We start from the raw sequence: 22,308 nt of genomic DNA, 5'->3' as shown, positions 1-22,308 counted from the left end.
TACGACACAAAAAGAGGGAGTGACGAAAACACGGAGGGGTAATCGCCTCATTTGGTATAGGGTGTAATTCTGTTTCGTCCATTGTTTTTCAGATATTTTCGGAAATACCTCATAGAAACGTAAAACAGTAGGGATAATTTAGTCTTTTAGGGTGTCCGGACCAAAAATCGGTAGACACCAACAAATCATCAATGTTATAAAAAAGGTGGTGTTTGTCTTCTTGATCAAAGAGTCAATCGGTGGTCAGGATTCGCCAGAGTGGGTCATCTCACGGTCCTTATCGTCCTGATTTCGTTTGACTTGGACGGCTGAGAGTGATTGGTTTTGTTGTGGCCCAAATTCACGAAAGAAACCACGGCCACAGTTCTTTTTCCGTTCTGTTCATACACCACCACCTCCACCACCAGGATCAATAGTCATATCATCTATATCATTCGTATTCAATTGAACTTGAAGAGATTCAGTAGTCATATCATACCTTCATCTATATCATTCGTATTCAATTGAACTTGAAGAGATTTGAAGGGGTTTTTATATAGGTCTGCCAAGGGTATTAGAATTCCAGGGTTTCATACCAACTGAGGTACGATTTTGATTTTTATGTCGTCTCGATACTAAGGAAAGGATTTAGTTTGATTTTGATTTTGATTCTTTACTGAAGTTAGAGTTTCTTTCTGCTGTTTGATTTAGAGATTATTGCGATTTGTTTTCTAGGATTTGGTATTACCCCTCCTCCCCACCACCATCTGTAACTGTAAATTGCAACTCCAAATAAAATTTCTTCGAGCAGAATATTAGCTTTTTATCCGTTTAATCCGCAGGTGTTAATATCGTTGAGGGGAAGGTGATGTAGCTTTTTATTTGAATCTCGAAATAATTGTAGCAGCAAATCCTTCTCAGAGAACGCATATAAATATATCAATACCTAATCTTTTCAATTGCTTATATGATATCTAGGGTTTCTGATTCGTTATTATTTTGAATTATTAGAGTTCCTCCTGTTTATGGTTCCTGATTAGATTCGTAATATTGTTGCAATTTAGGTATTAGCTAATAGGTTCTAGCAGAATTAGTGTTTTTTTTTCCAAATTGAGGGTTTTCTGGGTTTGGCAAATTCAGGGTATTAGATTCGCGTCTCAGCCATAACTGTAGTCGGAGATGATGTACTCCTACTCCTCCACCCTCTGCACCTGCAGCTGTATGTATGTCATTCTGCAATGGGTTATCAATCACTTACAAGCTCTTCTCTTTTCTTTACAGGTATAAGAGTATTCTTCTCAAGTTTCACGTTGAAAGGCGTTTTAATGAGGCGATGGAGTAGTACAAGCTGTATGTATTTCGACTTTTTTGAGTACTACATGCTATATAGTCCCTAATGTAACTGTATCGACTCAACTGTCACATAATGTTTTGTAGATTATAATGCACTTATCTTGGTCTACTAAGCCACGTGCACGACAGGCCATATTGCTGAATCAGGAGAACAGGGATGCAAGGATTTATCTATTTCGAAACTACAGTCATTGCCTGGAATCAAAGAAAGAATGACATGTTAAAATCAATCTGCTCTGTGGGACCTTCATTGGTGCAATACTAGATGCCAATTGTTTCATTAAAAAGCTTACCTCTGTGGGCTAATAATACACTGCTGTTTATAATAAGTGATTTACGGATTATATTACCCTTTTTTAGCTTATTGGGGTTTATAGTGCCTTCCTTAGTTCCTTACACATGCTACTAGGGGCTTATTGTGCGCATACAACTGAGGTTCCGTTTTAAAACTGAGACAGACAATCTAAGAGTTTCAATTTTTGGTATTAGCAGTGACACTAGCAGGAACTATTACTGATGCAGTTGATTGTATTGGCTAATAATGCTGGGGCCAAAGTATATGAGTCACAGTCAATGATGTATTGAGAGGCCAACAGTAACTTCACACCCTGAGCTCTTTCTACCTCACTTAGATTTGCAGGTGTGCAAGGTACACATGTAATAATATTTTGGGTGCTAAGTTCATGTTAACAATCCTCTTAACATGTAGGTTGCAGGCACCAATGCAACCTACATGCATGTGTCTATTTCAAGAATTGCACCTATGGTAGTTCTTTGGTTGTCCTAGCATATAATGCTGAGGAAAGAGGATGGAGACAAGAAATTTAATAGCACTGCCCCGTCAAACCATGTATCTGTTGTCATATTCATCTGCTGAAAGTATTAAAAAATTTAGCATCGGCACTCGAATATAACACTATATGTTCTTCACATCAAATGATCAATAGGGGAATGCAGAAAGACCAGAAGTACGTACAGTCACATGGAAAATTGATGAGTTTGCTGGATGATTATTGTAGGTAGATGTTGTTGTATCTATGTACTTCCCTCTGATGATTCTTGACCATAGATTAAAACTTGATTTGTTTGAATGTTATTCTAGGGTATTGATTTGATCTAATTTGGGTTTGTTTTGCTGTGTGGATTGTAGCAAGGTATGAAGGTTTTCAATTGCACAAGCTCTGAGTGTGATTTCTCACAAACATATGCTCTAAGGGATTCTTAAAACATTGAGATTTCTTGCTTGATCAGTTAAGTTTTACTTGCAGTTTGAAAATAAAGTGGCTTGATTAGTTGTTGGAAAATGAATAGGTTCCATTTCATATGTAATCTGAATCTGCAATTCCATTTAGTTTATTGAATTACACAAACATCAAGCTCACTGCACATTTTGGTGTTGTAGTTCTGGAAGTTTACCCTTGGGGTTGATTCTGATGATTTTGTTGTTTTGGATTACTATAGCAGGTCCAGCAATCCCAGGTTATGTAAGTCATGAAGGTGAAGAGAAAATTGCACGTTCTAATGTCCGTGAACAAGATAAATGTTTAGAGTGAAAGAAAAACGGATTTAGAACTATGTGCTGATGCAGAGCCCCCGTCTCAGTATCCAAGCGAAGACGACGCCAAAGTGGATGAAAGAAAGATTAAGATGCTTGAGAATCTCCAAAGCAAACAAAGGAAATGTTTCTGGAACAAAGGCAGGAAACACAGTGCAGGTGAGGCACACAAGATTCTTTCGAGTTTTACTTTTTTTTGCTTTCCCCGTCTGCAAGTTGTATATATTAGCAGTTTTCCTTTCACTGTCTCAATAAACTGTTCTCAAGGTGAAAATCCTCGAGATGATTTAAGTTATCATGTATAAGTATAGGTGTATAACTCATCTACAATTGCCGAAATAACGATTTTGGAAGAGCAAAGCATTTCCTGCTGAGATTTGGTGAAAAACCCAGGCAACATGACGCTTTAGGATATTTTGTTTCATTATGTGGTTCAGGTATATGATGACTACCAGTAATCAGCTGAGATGAATTTGAGGTTTGATCTCCTACTTGGATACACAGATGGATTAGTGCGAAACCACACGTCGGATTATGGATTATAACAGCCAGCAATGAGTTCCTTTCCGTCGGACTTCACAAACAGGACCTCACCTCCCATGCAGGCCCTTTAAGTATCGCTGTAAGGCGTAAGCATCTCTCCTCATATAAATCATACATCTCAGTCTAGCCACTCAAAAAAAAAAAGAATGTTTTGAGGTGAAGTTCCTTTTTAGGTCTTTTTTAGGTGTTGCTGCATTGCCGTCTCTACTCTTATAAGGTGGTGCTGCTGCTGTAGCTGTTGTTGCACCTACAGCTGAGGAGAAGGTAATTATTATGTGTCTTCTTTTTAATTTATTTTCAATTGTATTATGTGTTTCTTAATGCGTATGATGCATACATTGGCTTAATATTATACAGGAAGTGGCCAAGGAATTTTAATTTTTGTGAGTTCTTCTTAAAGGTACATGTTTAATATGTGAGTTTGAAATCTTTTTGTGTGTAATCCAACCAAGATATAAAATCTCAAAAGTGAATACAAATTTTATTTGATACCATGTTACCTGCCATCTTGCATATAGACCCTTGGCGCTTCTCACGCCTTGGGTTCGTTCTTCGGATCGAATAGAGGGCGACTCCTGACCGAACTGTGGGCAAGGGACTTATTTACTGTCACCCCGTGTAAAGACAGAGTCTAGCTAAGTGTAAGCAAAATCAAATATATTTCATTTAAGCTGATAATTATGTTAAGCAAAATATTATAAAGAGCAAATCAAACTGTTGCAAGTGTAAATTATTAATTAATTCGAGAAATTGACTAAGCACAAGTTAAGACTGCTTTGTGTAATTCCAAATCTTTTCATGTGCCAAAATATGTGATCGTGAAGGTAGTTGACTGTGGGTTGTTCGAGTTAAGGAATAGTTATAGACTTTGGTGGAAGTAATTTTGTGTTTTCTCAATTATGTTGTGATTTTCTGAACTAATTATGTTGTGATTTTCTTTTTGGACTAGAATGCAGTGTTCTTCATTTGAGACATCTGCCCAGAGAACTGATAGCTTTAAAGCTGATGCCAAGGTTGTCGTGGCAGTGGCACAGTGCAACAGAGAAATGCATCCATTAGGATCATGATTCAAGCATACCAGTAACTAGCAGTGCATCAACAAAGGTAGTTTTTTGATTAATGCATCTTACATTTGGTGCCCTGTTTGACATTTTAGAATAATTTTGAATGGATTATGTTTGAAACTGAACGATGCCCATTGTAATTAGTTTAGAGCCAATTTACTTGGGTCGAGCTTCATTCCCTCAAATCCAAAGACAATTCAAGTTAAAAAAAAATGTTTGTTTTGATGAAGTAATTTAGAGTACATTAGATATGGCCTACAGTGTAAAATTAAGATGCACTAGCCATTAGCTGACCTCAACGAATTTGCTGTTGTGGCCATTTTTCGTTTGTTTTAACTATTCAAAGATTCAATCATCAAACTCATGGTACATTCTCTGCATGTCAATATCTGATACCAAAATTGCAAATTTCGCGACATGCGTTGTGATGTATGTGTAGCCCCTTCTGCTCCAGTGGGTCTGCTTATCACTACCATCTTAGAAACTCTATTTGTAGGAGATACAATAGGCACCTGGAAAACAAACTAATATAGTTCTTTTATACCGCGGTGGTCCTTAGTTTTTTTTTTGGTTACTCTGAGATTATATGCTTTCACTTAGACTGTCTGCATATGGTTATTAATTCCTTCTAGCGTGGGTTGTGGATATATCCCATTGCAGTTGGAGATGGAACTGTTAGGAACTCATACAAGTCTCTGCACTTGCGCTACCAGCTTAATACCAACTAGACAGTACATTTCACTTACTAACCAAAAGGTAAAATGTTTAGATTATACAGTTAGTTAAATTTGGTGGAAGCATTTGGATATTCTTTGATCCACAATAAAAATTGTAAAGACTGTAAAGCTTCGAAATGTCAACCAGGAAGGTCCACTGAAGACACGAACACTAACAATTGAATTTAGCTTTGCCAAAAAATTATGTTTGTGACATGTAAGTGAACACCATGGGTCGTAAAGTCATAGTCGTTTTTTTGTCAAATTAATAGTTAAGGTGAGACTAGACGTATTTTCTAAATTACTTTAATATGTGTATATGTAATGGATGTATCTTGCAAGTGGAATGGAGATTGGGATTGTTGTATACCAAGCGAAATCAGAAATAGCATACAGAGATTAACTACGGTAAGCCAGAATTGCTTTATCACTATCTTTTTTTATCCGAACAATAATCAAACAACTGTTTCTTAGAGCTCCAATGAAACATCTAATGTTTCAAATTCTGTCGCAAGTACCAATCCTTCACTGGAGTTTTACTGATTTAAAATTTTATTTCATGGAGTGCAGATTTCATTTGAGAGAACTTGAATATACTATATTGGGATGACAAGTTCGATATCGTACATAAATTTTGTGAAGTACCATGAATCACAGTTGTCGATACCGCCAGCTACAGATAGAAGTACTTGGAAACTTGCGAAAACAACAATTTTCAGGAATATCGAGCAGTATCCCGGTGCCTCCAAAGGTGCATTCTGATCGTGAGATAGCATGTAAGTAATCTACAAACTTGAGTCAGCTAGGTGTCTATTTTCTATGTATCCACATTCATATATCATTCTAGACGACTCTCAAATGAAAAAGGTCTGTGGATTTGATTCTTACAAAAGAACCAATATTTAATAAACATTGAAAGTTTAATCTGTTTTAACTTATCCAGAACTACAACCTGTGAGGTATATAAACAGATATAGAACTCTTTGACTTTCGTGAAGTGGAATCAGATTTCACTAAAAGCCCAACTCATTTTGCTACTAAGTATATGTGCCTAAGCTTACTAGGAAATATTTGGAATTAATCTACCTTTTGGTTTGTTATATATGAAACTTTTGATGAGACGATTCAATGTTAATGGTCCAATAATATTTAATCCAATAATATCGTATGGGCAGAAGCGTACGGGCAACTAATGCTTTAACCCAAATGTTGATTGTCCACTAATATTTTTCAGACAGTTGAGTTTTTTTTTTCCTTCTCTTCTTATTGCACTCTCCCACAAATTAGTAGTTTTTATTTATTTATTTACACAGCTATTAGTTTGATTTAAGTTCCCACGGCTATCAACTATGTGAAAGCCATATAAAATGTTAGATTATCTTTAAAGCAAGATTTTAAATTAAAGGTGTTCAATGATGTGCTGGATATTATTACTCTGGCATGAAAAGATGAAGTATATGAAATTTCACGAAGAATGGTCGCGACGTTGGATTTGATGGATGGATTTAGCAGAACCGAATGTGTTTTTAATTACAATTGCATTATGGTATTCATCTTCAGATGTTTTTACTCATATTCACTCTTCTTTTCAGACTTTCGAATTCAAATTACATTTTCAGAATTAGGATTTCAGTGTCTCTTTCATTCATACAACAAATTCATAAATGAAAAATTTGGTGTAACAATTAAATTTGCCAACTCACTATTGGCTTCACAGGCATAAAGAATTGCTGTTGGGTTAGAGATTTTGAAGATCGTAAGCAGTACAACAAAAAGAATACTTGCATTGCATACAATTCCAGTTATAAGTATGTTAGCAAAAGAATTAAGATCAACAGTGTGATCTATGAGCCGAACCACACTTTTGGACATATCCCAACGCTTGAAAATATCAAGGTAGATGAATGCAGCCGTCCTAACTGGCCATAGTCATGCATAAGTCATGCATAAGGTTTGTAGATTCCTACTTTATTTTGTATGTTCTTACATTAAGAGGGCTTTATTGAGGATGATCATAAATTACCGGTCTACATGGTGAAATTTGAAATTTCAGTCGAAACTCAGAAAAAGATTTGTACTTCTAGCTTGAATTTAATGTCATAATATGCGCACATGGTTGAGGGCAATAATCTTTATAGCATATTTTTCTCTGCTACTTCTCCATGGTTCACGTTAGTGGTCAGACCAGTTCTGTAAAAGTTGTTGAAGGAGATTAACTAATGTACAAACTTTTTTGGTAGAGGAAACTCTTATGATTATATAGGATCAAACAACCAATTGTTTTTCAAGTCTTAACCACTTCATGTGTTATTTAGAGAGTTTATGCTTGATGTACCATCTGTTTCTACGACATAAAGTGGCTCTGTTGTTGCTGTTTTATTTATATAACTTGATGAACTTGCTGAACCATCACTCCATTAGACTGCACTATTCGGGTCAAGGGTACAGCAGAAATATATGGTACCAAAACAGATGGAGTAGACATGACCGTAATGGAGGAGCTATGCCCAGGGAAGTTGGCTTCTCATATGTTGTAATATTTGTCATTCCAATAATATTTGTTTTGAAACTTCTTTAGTGGTTGTCATCCCTGGAAATTTCATTGAATGGTGCAGTACTTCTAAAAACACATGGTGTTTGTCTTGGTGATAGCAAAAGCTATCAGACGTCATCCTTGAACTTGGAGTTCCTCCTGATGGAGTTCTCCCCATCCGAAGCTAAGGAAATTTTGGGTAATCTTAAGTTGGGTGGTCTGGGTGAATGAAATTTGGGATGGAGGGGGGGAATTCGTCATGTTAAACATCATTAGGTTTTCTCAAGCACCCTCTTCTCTCTCTTTTGCCTCTCTGAAACCACTTCGAGCAGAATTTTAGGTTTTTGTCTATTTGATCTGTAGGTTTAACATCATTAAGGGGTAGGTAATGTAGTGCTTCAAAGAGGTCTGAATCTCGAAATAATTGCAGCAACAAATCCTTCTAAGAGTATTAAAGAAACCATACAATTGTATCAACACCAAATCTTTTAATTTCTTATATGATATCTAGAGTTTTTGATAAGATTCGTGATATTGTTGTTGCAGTATTAGTGTCTTTTTTCCAAATTGGGGGGTTTTCTGGGTTGAGCAGAGGGATTTAGATTCGCGTCTAAGCCATTAACTGTTTCCGAGATGATGTTACTCCTCCTACTCCACCCTCTGCACGCGCAGCTGTATGTATGTCATGAAATCTCATTTAAAGAAGCAACATACTTAAATGTTTAGGTTTATTGGTATTTATACGGTTTCAACCTAATCATATCATAGGATTGTTAATTGGCGTTCCTCACTTATTCAACCAGATCAGTATTGCTGCTGTGGAAATTTTTTTCCATGTCTTAACTAGAGCAGCATTATGGTCAAGCCTAACCATATTTACGGCCCCGTTTGTGCAGGAGATCATACAAAATGGACAGGGGAGTTGCACAGGAAAAAAGTACTTCATTGTCGTTGCTGAGGTACGCTGCTTTAGTGATTCTCCAAGTCATGCGTAGGAAGTTACCCAACTATAGGTATATGGTGTTCTTTGTTTCGCACAGTCATTGCACAAATGTTGTTTTGATTCTCGAATTACAACATTGGTCCTACTCACTGCAGTTCCCTCTTTCTGACACGGTAATCCATCAAGCAACTGCTTTCAGAAAGGTTTGTGCGTGTCATCCTCAGGTAGGTGGTTTATTAGAACTGACCTTCTCCTGCTACTCATTCCTCAGGTATAACTTGCCCTCTCCATTATTAGTAATCTCAATTAACTCTCTGTAACATAAATAAATTCATAAGAACTGTGAGAAACAATACACATATCGTAAAAAAACTTCTATGCTCAGGTAGCCTTGATGGAAGCAGAGATCAATACTAAACTATCTACAAAGAAAAATATAGAACTTGAGTTCTGTAAGTTAGCTATGGAATTGGTCATTTATCTTCATACACACACACAACTTGGTGTATTTACTATTTAGCTCTTTATGCTTATTATCTGTCAGCTTTAACAAACTACTTTTACACCATTAGTTCACTCAATTATGCTTGGACGAGACTTCTTTTAGTTGAGAATCGAATCGATGAATGTAATCTTATTTATTCGTTGTTGAATTCATGGGTGTTGCTACATGTTGTAATATCCACAGAAACAACTGGATGTGGTTGTATCTTGGGCTGTTTAAGCAGAAAACTCCAATACATATCAGGTTTGGAAAGGATGATATCTTTCCTGCAAATAGTTCTCAGTCCTTACGCATGGTGGAAATTGTTAGAGGATGTTGTACACTGTAAAGAAAGAAATGGAAAACTTGGTAAGCCTGAGGTTTTCCCAGAAGCCGCTGTGCATAATGACTTATTAACAGTGTAGCACACAATGGTGGAATGCAGCATGGATGGGGTTGTAGCAAACAAAGGTATTATTGTTTCTTACCTTTGTATTTTGATAATGACCATGACTGAATCTCCATAAACTAATTTTATTTAGGAATCCTTATTAACAGTGTGAACTTATTACAATTAATGGACACTGTAAAGAAAAGAAATGGAAAACTTGGTAAGCCTGAGGTTTTCCCAGAAGCCGCTGTGCATAATGACTTATTAACAGTGTAGCAAACACAATGGTGGAATGCAGCATGGATGGGGTTGTAGCAAACAAAGGTATTATTGTTTCTTACCTTTGTATTTTGATAATGACCATGGCTGAATCTCCATAAATTAATTTTATTTATGGATCCTTATTAACAGTGTGAACTTATTACAATTAATGGACTTCAACTAGATTCTTTAGATAGTCAGATGTTGTTTTTATTTTATGATTACAAGGTTGGTCTTACCCGCTGTAGATTCCTCTTTCAGGAAGAAGAAAGACAATCTTCACAACAATCGATTAAGTAAAAGCTTATTAGAACTTTACCTTCCCCACTGCTCATTCCTTAGGTAGGTATAGTTCACCTTTGTTAGTGATTTTAATAAATATAATATATGTACAACAAAGAAATTCATAAGAACTATGAGAAACAATGTACACGCGTAAATAAACTTAAATGCTCAGGTAGCATTGATAGAAGCAAATACCACGGTGCAGTAAACTGTCTATAAAAACAATGGTAGTACATCGACTATGAAAGTTGGTGGCAGAATTGATCATTTGTGTTATTATGCACCTTTTTTTTTTCTTATTATGCATACACTACTTGGTGTATACCTTTTAGCTTTCTGATATTAATTATCTATCTGCGTTAATGGACAAATTTTACACCTTTAGTTTGGTTAGTTACTTATCTAATATGTTTTTTCAGAAAGGTATGACTTTAGAAGCACAGTATCTTCTTAGTAAGTGGTAGCTAAAGCTTCTTTTTCATAACCATGCAAAGAGTTTTATAATCTGCAGCCATGGGAAGAAAATTGTTTTTAAGTGTAGCTGCACGTCTATCAGGTGCCATAAATGTTGCAAAAAGATGCAAGATAAAGTGGTTTAGTGGTTGGTGCTTGCAGATGGTGGTGGATGTGGTAGTTTTGGTGTTTGGTAATGGTCGTTTTTGACTCTTTTATTATTAATTGAATTGTTTACAGCTAATTAATGCCTCATTAACATAGAAAGTTGATTAGGTCTGTGATGGGGCCGTAACTTTGTTATTAATTTCAATTTAATAGAAATTGTATGCTCTCTGATTGGCTGTATAGTACATAAACAAAGAATGAGAAGGGACTTAATGGTAATAGAATGAGTTTCCTGTTCAGCTTCCTTTTATATTCCCGCAGGTTGCAGATTATTCCAAAATCGTTCCTTTTTTGAGATAGGCATGCATGGAATGAAATGACTTCTTATGTATTTTTGCTTCTTTGATTTGTGATAGGATTCAATATACATCTGCTAACACTGTTAAACCCATCTACATGGCTTGCGCCCGTTTGCTTTGTATGTTGGGTTTGGACTACAATTGAAGAAATATAAACAATTAGTTTATCATGACGACAATGAGGTAATGCACGTACGACTGTTGTTCATTTTTCATCCTCTTTTCTTTCGGCACACTCTTTCTCAGATTACTTTTTCACTTATAGTGTTTCTGGGATATCTCCGAAGCATCTGCGCAGAGGCCAATTTCAAGCATGTGGAAATAGCTTAATCCCAAGATTATTAAGTGTCCAGTGAGTCTTAGTTTCGTTAAGATGTTGAGCCTTATAGGGTCCAGGTTGTTAAAATTTTATTAGGTACAAGCTCTTTCAAGGTGGTTGAAACTTTCAGGAATTCCACAATCTACTTTGTAAAAGGTGGAAGCTGGCTATTCAGGATTTTTGTTTCCTAAGATGTCTGCTTATGTTCTAGGATAAGGTAAATCCAGTGCTCGAGACCCCTTTATACCTGTGACTCATTTGCACTCAAGTGTCATTAAATTCCACTTACAGTACAAATGGTATTTGCTATCTTAGCTCAAATGGCAGAGCGCATGGTTCTCAACCATGTAATTGTGGGTTCGACTCCCACGGATGGCACAATTTGTTTAGTAGGCTAAAACCGTACATGCCTCCGATGGCAATATTAGTTATTATTGCCATATATCATTATCATTTTGGTGCCTATAGCAAAAGAACGCAAACATAGACTCTAATTTGTTTCAAATTTTTTTTTATAATGAACTGCAAATAGAATAATCATTAATAGCTCTTTCATGTCACATCAGGGTAGAATTAGTAATTTTAGCCCTTCCATAACGCACCAGCGAGATCCCTTCTGTAAAATACGTATATGGTATATCAATATTTTCTAGATTATTGTTCTCAAGTGATAACAAGGTTATTGTACCAGGCTATACCATGATAAAAAGTCATGGCTTTTGAGACAGTTGAAAGTTGAGATAGATATCTTCAGCTGACATTATATTGAACATACACACTCTACGTAGGTATATTTCCACGCCATCAGGTGCCATAATTTGTGCCGTTTATAAAAATGTCAGAAATTTGCATACATGATCACTAAATTACATGTGCAGCTAATAAAATGTCGAAATTTGCATACATGATCACTAAATTACACAAATTGAATGAAAAAAAAACACGAAACTAAAATCATATCTTGATCCCTCATGCATTTCAAAAAGCTTGGTATAGCAGGAAAAAGTTGGTTGTGATTTACTGATTTTATACCTTTTTTGTTAATATATTTTTTTATATAGCTCAAGGATAAGTGCTCAATCCTACCGGCTTGATTCTGGATTCGTTTTGGCTACTCATGGTTTAGATGGAAAAACGATGCAAATATAAAAAGCATCGGGGTATTTGCTTTGAAGTATCTTTATTAGAGGTAATTAATAACCAAAAATATTTTAATGTCAAGCATGCATAGAGTTGAAAATGATAACGAATAATTAATTGGATTTATCATGTGAAAGGGGTAAAATAAACAAGGCTAGAGTACGAAGTGGAAGAGTAGGTTTGGAAAATGGAAAAAATGTGGAGTGTCCCTAGATTTTATGTTCCAATACATCAAAAAAGCTCCTAGGCCGAGTTGAGCTTTCCCTTGCCACTAAGATAATGGTTTTCAAATCTATAAGCTGCTTTGCATCAATTTCAATTTGTTATTCTTGACGAGGTTAGTTGCAGTACATTGTTCATGAACTACTTTAAGAGAGATGTTGTAAATGGGTATCGAAGTTTTTGGTGGGATGAAAAAGAAAGAGAGCTTCAGAGGTGTCTTGAGATAGAAATCTAGAATATATTTTTTTAGTCATGGCATCACGTTCAACCAATTTTTAAAATTGGATGACACTGACAAAATCGACAATGCAGGAAAAAATGTACAACTCATCTATTGTCACGTGACAGAATGCTTGAAGCTTATTTATTGGAAAATTTTTCCAGAAAGGGTTCAGAGTTTAATGAGGGACTGGATGCAAATGAACTACAAAGACATCTTTGCAGCATTGAAATAATAAACAATTTATGTGGAAATTGTTCTGATGAAGAAGTATTAAAAGAAATAAACGTAGAAATTATTTCATTCCTAGGAAAACAAGCAACATAACAGATATATATAGAAGATGATAATAATAGTCTTTTCCCAAACGAATAGAAGAATTTGGGAAACCTTATTACAAAGATAAACAAAAAATAAAAAGAAAAAGAAAAAGAAGACAAGAATGTAGGATGTTGACATTCAAAGAACATCTACAACAAAAATACAGTGTAAACATGGATAAAATATTTATGATTTGGAAATAATAAAGATATGCAAATAAGGTTTTATAGTATATAAAACTGAAGGAAGAATATGGAAGTCGAGCACAACTGGAAGACATAGATTCAGTTTCACGTTAAATGATTAGCAGAAATAAAATAGGATTAAAAGATAATGTCATTCTACGTTTTACGTAAACTTTATGGGTGTTTTCATGTTGTTTTTTAATCAACAAAAATGACCGTCTTTTCTTATTTTGGTTGAACGTGATATATGCACTTGCTAATGTAGACTATAATAGGTATGAATATGTACTTTGTCGGTGATGATAAAACAAATAGGGTAAAAAACTGCTTTAAAAGTGAAAGAAGTATGAATATGTACATATCTAAGGCTTTTAATATTATTTTTTTGTTTGGAATTATTGATTTACTCTTTTATAAGGGTTAAAAAATTTCGCCCGCAATTTTGTCAATGAGTTTTGTAGATTTTTACATAGAATCATGTTACTCAATGAGATTTTTTGTTGGTTAGTTGCCCACACTGCTGTCATAAAGTTTATTAATATCAAGCCTTTTAACACATGTATTTTTGTTAAAGGAATATGATTTATTATTCAAACTCAATTCAGAACGAACTGCTATCATATACTTGTAAGTATGTAATAATATGCTCTCTAACTTTAAAAACTGACCCAATCTTTATGTTTGAAATATTACCAATATTTTTTTTCCTAAAGAGTGAAAACCAATTTTTGGTGATAAGCAAAACAATATTACATTATTTTTTTCATATCGGCGTGCATTTCATGAAATACTTTTTATTCCATTAATGTAGATGTAGATGTATTTTAGGTGTTTAATGAGACGGTATTATATTATTATTATTCATCGACATGTATTTTATCATTGTTATAAAAAAAAGGTGGTGTTTGTCTCCTTGATCAAAGAGTCAAAGAGTGGACAGGATTCATCGAAAAGGGCCATCTCGCGGTCGCGATCGTCCGGATTTCGTTTGACTTGGACGACTAGGAAAATTTCAATATTGGTACGGGATGGGAATGTGGGTCAAAAGGAGTAATTTGGGACTGTCGTTGTCACTTCAGATTCGAGGCCGAGAAGAAACTCTCAAAATCTTCGCTATCTCATTATTAAAATCAAAACACTGAGTTTCTTTAGACTTGAGCGGAGAAACCAGAGAAGTGAGTTGCTGCCATCGTTTGTGGATGATCAAAGGAGTCGAATAAATAAATTTCACACAAATTAACAGGTTGTGTTTTGGATTTGGAACTGCAAATAAACTTTTTTTCGATGATTACACAAATTATTCAATTTTGTTTTTTTTTTCAATTTCCAATACAACAAAAAAAACCTAAATTTTGTTTTTTGATTTGTTGTTTTAAAGAAAACCCAAAATAGTTATTCAATTTCCCCTAGCCCTAATGTTGTTTTAAAGAAAACCAACATTGTGTTGGTTATCGTACCTAGCCCTTTATTTTCTATCCTCTTTTCTATTCAACCTTGCCTCAATCTGAAACTCCATGAAACTAAACGTACCCGAATTCTAGAAGGAATTCAATCATATCATCTTATCTGCATGTTGATGTAGTTGTTGTGGATGAGGGTCAAACGACGGATATGAAGATCAAGTATTTTGACTTCTGCTTTCAAATTATTTTCGAGTTGTTGAGGATTCAAATCTGGAAATTTTATCATGAATTTTGAATATTTTATCATGAATTTTGAATATAAACTTACACTAAGTTATATCAACGCGTGCTCTCTCTTTTCAGAGCATCTCTAAAATCAAACATTCTTACATTTGCTAAATTATTTTAACCGTTGGACATAAATAAATTGGGGTCTATTGATTTGGTTAACATACATAAGTATGTTATTATTATTCGGTATACAATTCTGTGCACTGACTTGAGAAAATAACATTCATGTCTTCATCAGTGTGATGAACTACATTAGGTCGTACTAAACATCCTAATCTGGAAATTCGATCCCTTGCTTCGCGTTGTCAGAAAATATCAAGGTAAATTATCCCACCTACTTTTTCGTTGTACTAAACTTGAATCCCCTAGATTAGCAACTTATGTTATTTCATCCTGTAAGTTTGATCAGGAAAGTACTTTTTGTCCTCCACGATGCCACCAAGGTCATCTTCAACCTTGCCATTCATGAGGTGCATGACATAAAAGAAAGGTACCATTACCATGTGTACTCTTTGTCACGTAGGTATCCATGTATGTATGTCGCCAACGGTTGAAATAACCATAGCCTTCTTGACATTTTGATGCTCGATAATAAGAAGACAATTTCTGAACTGTTGCAAGGTCCATAATTCTATAGACAATTTCAGAACTGTAGATAATTTCTGTAATTTTGGTTCATTTTTCTATACAAATTCTGTTTTCTTCGAAAATTTCAATTGGTGGGTAATTGCAGACATATACTGTCAAGCTAATGTTTACTGATCTATTGGTAGGTAAATGCAATGTAGTATTGGATTTACTGAATCTCACACTTCTCTTTGGTTTAAGGTAATCCGGATGGAGTTTTGACTTAGACGGTCAGGAAATTTCAGTAATGTTAAATTTCTCAGTGTTTCATTACTGAAGAAGGCTTACAGTACCGAATCTGTATCCATATGCATACAACCATGCACAAATATTTGTTTACAATATCATATTTGATTGTTTTCAACTTTCAATGTATTTGTTAATGACTAATTTTTGTGTTGATTTTGCAGGTGAAGAGGCTGATTTGGACAATGGGTGTCTCATCCGATTGATTCATTTTTTGAGGTAATCTGCATTGCTATAAAGAGATATAAATTGGTTCCCAGTTAATAAACGGTATGAATCTCAATCCTAGGCTCTCTACTGAAGACTTATGGTTAGCATGTTTTGACTATTATGTTTAATGGTGTAATACTACTTATTTATGAGCAAGGTAATTTGGGTTTCATTGGTTCTGTATGTTACTTTACTCTAAACATCGAACTTAGAATTTTAGGATTATAATAGCGTAACCTGGAAATTTTGGTACAAATTTATTCTTCTTTTGTTCATTGTAATCCATGTGTCAAAGATTTCGTTTTGTTTGCTAGATTTTCCTTTGAATTTTTTATTTTGGCATGTTTAATTTCTTTTAAAACAAAGTTTCATGGTTCAAAATGGAAATTTTGGTACAAATTTATTCTTCTTTTGTTCATTGTAATCCATGTGTCAAAGATTTCGTTTTGTTTGCTAGATTTTCCTTTTGAATCTTTTTATTTTGGCATGTTTAATTTCTTTTAGAACAAAGTTTCATGGTTCAAAACGGTGCATCAATGAATATGAATTTGTGGCACAATGGTAGTGCGTCTGACATTAAGTTAGAAGGTTGTGTGTTCAATTCACACCAGATTCAGTCTTCTATAGTAATCACTTTTGTATTGCATCCTTTACCCTAAGTTACAAGTAGTAAAAAAAGTACCAAATATGGACATAGAATTAACATTGATGATTGAATTATGTTATACCAGATGAATAATGCACTACGCATTCATGCCACCACCAGTATTAATAAGTACATTACATCTTTTATAGATGAGGGAAACCTTCTTTTAGCTTTGTGAATGGGTCACTAATCACAAGTGATCACAAATTCTCTGATATTAGCTACTTCCATACACCTAATTCTCTCATTAAATTATTTTGCATTTGATTCACCAACCTGTGTACTTTTAGCACTCAAGTTTTAAACGAATTAAGTGCTGGGAGTCTACTTTCTATACTGTTTGGAATCGTATCTTTGAGATGCGGAGCGGGAAGAAAAAGGAGAAATGATAAAATCTCCAAAAATTATGGAACTCAGTTCTCTATTTCTATTCTTGGGTGAATACCTCTAGAACCCAGTTCCCTATTTTGCACATTGTGGCAAGTCAGCAAGGTAAAATACAAGTCAGAAAATTCTACTGAAATTCTGTTTTCTTATTTGTAGGTTACCTTAGTGCAGGTCTATCCAAGCTACTGAAATATCCAAGTGATGCTCAACTGTTCTCAAGGGGAATAAGGCTTCTATCAGAACGTACGACAATGAGGAGGTTACTCAGATATTTAGGTACAGAAATGAGGAAGTTATCACGGACATAACACATACTATAAGAAAAAGATATTGGTTTGATCAGCTATTTATTTGTTGCTCTGCAATAAGTTAGGAGTTCCCTTTTCCTCGATTTTTTTCCATGCAAGTGGTCGTCTTTTAATAACTGTGGTTGAAACCTATTTGGGACATTTTTGCCTGGAGTTCACCCTTGCACTTGGTTCCAAAAGTCTGGATTTCAAAAAGGTGGAGATTATAGGAAAGCACATGAATACTTTCAAAAACCTCAAACCTTGCATTTTAGTGAACTTTGCCATTTCATGGTTAATTTTTGTGCTAAGTCTGCAATAGCCAATATCAATAGTTGCGTACCATAATACCAAATTGCGAAATTTGCTATAAAGATGATGTTCGAAAACTGAAGAAAAAAAGAAGCTGATGAAGAGGTAAGCAATACACAACCTAACATGCATCCACATTAGTAATTTCATTATCCCATTGGCGATGTTATCACATCAGGAAATCTGTTGACATTGCCTTGAAGAAGCCATAATATGTCTAGAAAACCACAACAGGGTTATGGATACCAGAATTGGGGTTTTGTTTACTTGATTTGGAGCTCAAAATTGTACACTTTTTCAATTAATAAATTCACAGGTTAAATATCTATCCATCTTGCTTATGTCTATGAGATGCGAGCCATGTAGTGGCGCTTGCTTGGTTATCTTGAAAATATAAAATAATAAAAATTCACTTCTATACCAGGGGTTGATTTATGAAACAAAGTTCTTTTTTCTTTGTGTTTCTTGGACAGGTTTAGTTAGTACATACATTCTAATTTGATATAAAATTCATTGGAGGTTGTTTTTAGCTCCTTCGAACAAGTTCGACCAAGGATACTCGCATGTACCCCAATTAGCATACTAATTTTCTGACACATATGTTGAACTTTTCTGTAAGACGAGGAAGGACCTCTAGTTAGGCACCTTGCAAGCTGCAACTTAACAGTGTGTGTACACATAGGGTCATTAGTTGTTACCAGAAGTGACACAAATAGGAACTGGCATTACAGTGCAGAGGAGGCCCTTATATCCACACAATGTTGCTGACGTTCTTGGTAATTCTTTCACTCAAATAATTTGGATATGAAACAGCTTTCTTGGTGTTGCAATACCATTTAATTGTCATTTCTATTTACAGTACAGAAGAGGAGGTCCTCCACCTGTTTTTGGAAACTGCTGTTTAGCCTCCATTTTCCATTTTTGACCCTAATGGTGTTTTTCATGCAAATATCATATTTTTTGGAAACAGTTAAACTTAATTTTTTGAATCTGTCAGTCTGTGCTTTCTGGAAACAGTTAAATTTAATTTTTTGAATTGGTCAGTAACCTATGCGAACTGTCTTCTCTTTGATGAATAAGAGATTTTTTTAAGAGAAGTGATGGTGGTTCTATCAGTTACCATCCAGTTGCATCAACTGATGCAACTGAGGAGATACTCAAAAGAACAAGGAGTGGCTCCTGCGTAATTAATCGTAGCATGATTCAGTTTATGCAGTTGGTTAGTAACTTATATGAACCCTCTTCGCTTTGATGCAAATAAGATTAATTATAGGAGAGGATAAGATAGTTCCTATAAGGTGCTAGCCAATTGCATCGTTGTGATACGTGGTAAATTGGTAATCAGCTCGGTCTCAACTCTCTGTCATTATCTGATTTCTGGGTTGCGTTCTCTCACTCACTTGGAGGTAATTTTTTGCATATTTGTAAACATTGAAGGCCACGCCTTGGTGTTGGATCTCAAGTTGAGTATTGACAGGTCTTGCAACATTATTTTGTGCAGGAAATTTATGTGTAGAAGGTTGGTCAACACTTCAATTAGTCAGAAATTTATATGAACTGGCACCGCAGTTAGCAGGCCTAGGCTGATGATAGGTTTGCTAGCGAATATATATTAGAACTAGAACTAAGAAGGAAAAATCTATTAAGACCATGAGTCAACGCTAGATTCATGTCAATCAGTATGTCTTCAAGCCCATCGCTGGCTGATTAATACAGTGTAGAATTACACTATGATTAAATTGTTGAAGTTTTTGTCTCAAAATTTCATACTCACCTTTTTTTGGGATCGCTTCCGAGAGATTAAAGAAAAAATTGCACTGGTGACTTATTATTTTTTAATAATTTGTTATGATGACCAGATCTTGAGTTATTGGGAGCCTTGAGTGTTACCTACTTTAGTAGTATCCCAATGACTTCTCGAAATATCTCATCCAAATGTAGTTACTTGGTTAGGCTTTTTATGAACTTAGGCTAAGGTAGTTAGTGTGCCGAATGAAATAAGATCTTACTGTCTTGTGATTGTTTTTTTAAATTTAGACTGTCTGATATCGAAGAGTAGTTTAAAAATCCATGAGAATGCTTGAAGATGTTTTAGTGATTTTCAAGAGAATTGTGTGTCTTAATAAACAATGTAAACTCAGAAGAACAAAAAAATACGCGTGCATTAATAAACAATGGAAACTAAAAACAAAAAAGTGGTTTTGCTGATTTACTTTGTTGCATAAAATTATATTAGTAAGGTACTAACCCAGCCCAGTTATCAGCAGAAAAACAATTATTCTTCAAATTTAGCCACATAAATAAAAATAAGTATTATCACCCACAATACCAAAATTATGTAAACTCTATATACTTCCACATTATCTTTTTCTCTAAAGACATGTTTTTTTAAACCAATTAAGATTCATTTAGGGATACATAAAAAAACAAATAACTTATGTTTAAATTTTATTCGTATATATAATAGGCCGAATGATTGCAGTTAATAATCCTATTGGGTTGAACAAATTACCAATATAAAAAATCTATAAAATAAATATATCACCTTTCACGATCTAGGTCCGTAATACAAGAAATGCATGCAAAAATACCGAATATTCTAAACTGTCAACCTGATCAAAACATGGAAAATTCGTTGATATGATTATTTCATACTCACAATAATGGCGCAAACATTTTTATTTAAAACCCAAGAAATAATGTATTTGAAGCTAATGTATATATTTTTTTCACAAAGCTCTACATTCTAAGAAAAATGAGCACAACCTGAATGTATAATGCCGCCATTTACCTTTTTGAAAGTCGGTTTCCGAAACCTAATGGTTGAAAGTAAAAACAATATATGGTGAGATTTGGTATCCACGAACTATTAATCTTTATATGGGGAACATATTTCTAAAAATAAACTTCAAATTCATATAGCCATGTAGTTATAAGAAAAATGACATCGAAATTTTAAAATTATGATAGAATAACCATGTCAACGGATCCTTCCCTGAGCGAATGCACAGTTTATGAGGATTCGGTGCTACAACATAGAAACGACAAGATACTACAATATAAAAGGTCAATATATAGGTGTGTCCGAGTACGTATGTTATTCCTTTGTCCATGCCTTCCAAGCCTGTGTGATGCTTTTCTCTGATTTTCAGGAATGAAAATTTCATCAAAGAATTGCTTTCTCAGTCACACTATAAAAGTATGTTAAGGAAGCGGAGACGTCATGAAAAAGAAGTTCAATAACAACATACGGAAACTGATGAACAACAAGGACAATAGTCCAATACCTAGCTTTTGCAGCGGAGAACAATTCATATGTACATATCTAATATGCCCGAATTAGTGTAAGATGTGGTTGCTAGCGATCTGTTGTTGAAGACTATTATGCATGTAACAAATGTATAAAAGTAGCGTAGTTATTTGCGGACTATGTAACTTGATTACGTAATAGTTTTGCTGATATATCACGAACATTTTCCCATAACACACGCCTCCAGAAAGAGGAGGCAGGGGAACGTCGGAACAACAATCATTCGATAACCAAGAGAAATAAGATACTGTATGTTTCTACTTTCTATATTGAATTGTTAAGGAACACGGAAGATTATTCCTCCACTCCATCATCAAAATATATCTAATATGCCCGAATTAGTGTAAGATGTGGTTTCTAGCGATATGTTGTTGAAGACTACTATGCATGTAACAAATGTATAAAAGTAGCGTAGTTATTTGCGGACTATGTAACTTGATTACGTAATAGTTTTGCTGATATATCACGAACATTTTCCCATAACACACGCCGCCAGAAAGAGGAGGCAGGGGAACGTCGGAAAAACAATCATTCGATAACCAAGAGAAATAAGATAATGTATGTTTCTACTTTCTATATTGATTTGTTAAGGAACACGGGAAGATTATTCCTCCATACCATCATCAAATTATTTAATACTTTTCCATAATTAACAAACAATCAACCTGACTTAACGAATAATCAAGTCTAAAAGCACATTAAATATATGTACAGTCATGATATTAATGTTTTATGTTTTTATCACTGTTTTGCATCACCTTTTTGATAATAAATTTAAAATACCATGTTTACTATTATACTAATCGACGAATTTCTCCGCAAGCACGCCGTGCGAAAGAAACCTTTTAGAAAAGAATGTTTCGTCCAAGAGATACAAAACATCAACTGATTTGTAGTGCCAAGTTTGAATGTTTATATTCTTTTTTTTTTATTATTACCTTAAAATATTTTGTCTATTAATATTATATTAATAATGAAGAATTTCCCAGCAAGCACGCCGTGCGAAAAACCTTAGGAAAAGAAGTGCATTTTCCCAATAAATATAAAACATCTACTGATTTGTAATGTTACTTTTGAAGTTTACATTCTTATGGTTCACACTAAATTATTTTCTCTAATATCGTTGAATTTTTGTTTATAAGATACTCAAAAAAT

At 34.6% G+C, this 22,308-nt stretch overlaps 2 long non-coding RNA genes and 1 other non-coding gene across 8 annotated transcripts; all 3 read left to right on the top strand.

The window, feature by feature from the left end:
- Positions 1-392: 392 nt before the first annotated feature.
- On the top strand, positions 393-10,898 carry LOC113287721. 3 transcript variants are annotated; one of them, XR_003330277.1, is made up of 17 exons: positions 393-583; positions 1,261-1,329; positions 1,417-2,351; positions 2,483-2,582; positions 2,794-3,046; positions 3,325-3,509; positions 3,615-3,694; positions 3,788-3,830; positions 4,380-4,534; positions 5,155-5,618; positions 5,781-5,986; positions 6,928-8,421; positions 8,640-8,756; positions 8,842-9,641; positions 9,729-9,885; positions 10,071-10,164; positions 10,527-10,898. It is a non-coding gene; the product is annotated as an uncharacterized LOC113287721 (long non-coding RNA). The 3 variants fall into 3 exon arrangements; XR_003330278.1 differs by lacking the exon at positions 1,417-2,351 and having other exon boundaries at positions 3,325-3,694; XR_003330276.1 differs by having other exon boundaries at positions 1,417-2,582; positions 2,797-3,046; positions 3,325-3,694.
- A 753-nt stretch (positions 10,899-11,651) lies between these two features.
- On the top strand, positions 11,652-11,724 carry TRNAE-CUC. Its single transcript has one exon. It is a non-coding gene; the product is annotated as a tRNA-Glu (tRNA).
- A 2,857-nt stretch (positions 11,725-14,581) lies between these two features.
- On the top strand, positions 14,582-18,582 carry LOC113287720. 4 transcript variants are annotated; one of them, XR_003330272.1, is made up of 5 exons: positions 14,582-14,677; positions 15,367-15,448; positions 15,538-15,618; positions 15,902-15,956; positions 16,166-18,582. It is a non-coding gene; the product is annotated as an uncharacterized LOC113287720 (long non-coding RNA). The 4 variants fall into 4 exon arrangements; XR_003330273.1 differs by having other exon boundaries at positions 15,529-15,618; XR_003330275.1 differs by lacking the exon at positions 15,902-15,956.
- Positions 18,583-22,308: the final 3,726 nt, after the last annotated feature.

Source organism: Papaver somniferum, chromosome 6 (assembly GCF_003573695.1).
Source record: "Papaver somniferum cultivar HN1 chromosome 6, ASM357369v1, whole genome shotgun sequence".
Lineage (NCBI taxonomy): Eukaryota > Viridiplantae > Streptophyta > Magnoliopsida > Ranunculales > Papaveraceae > Papaver > Papaver somniferum.
This window is presented reverse-complemented; position numbering and strand designations above follow the sequence as displayed.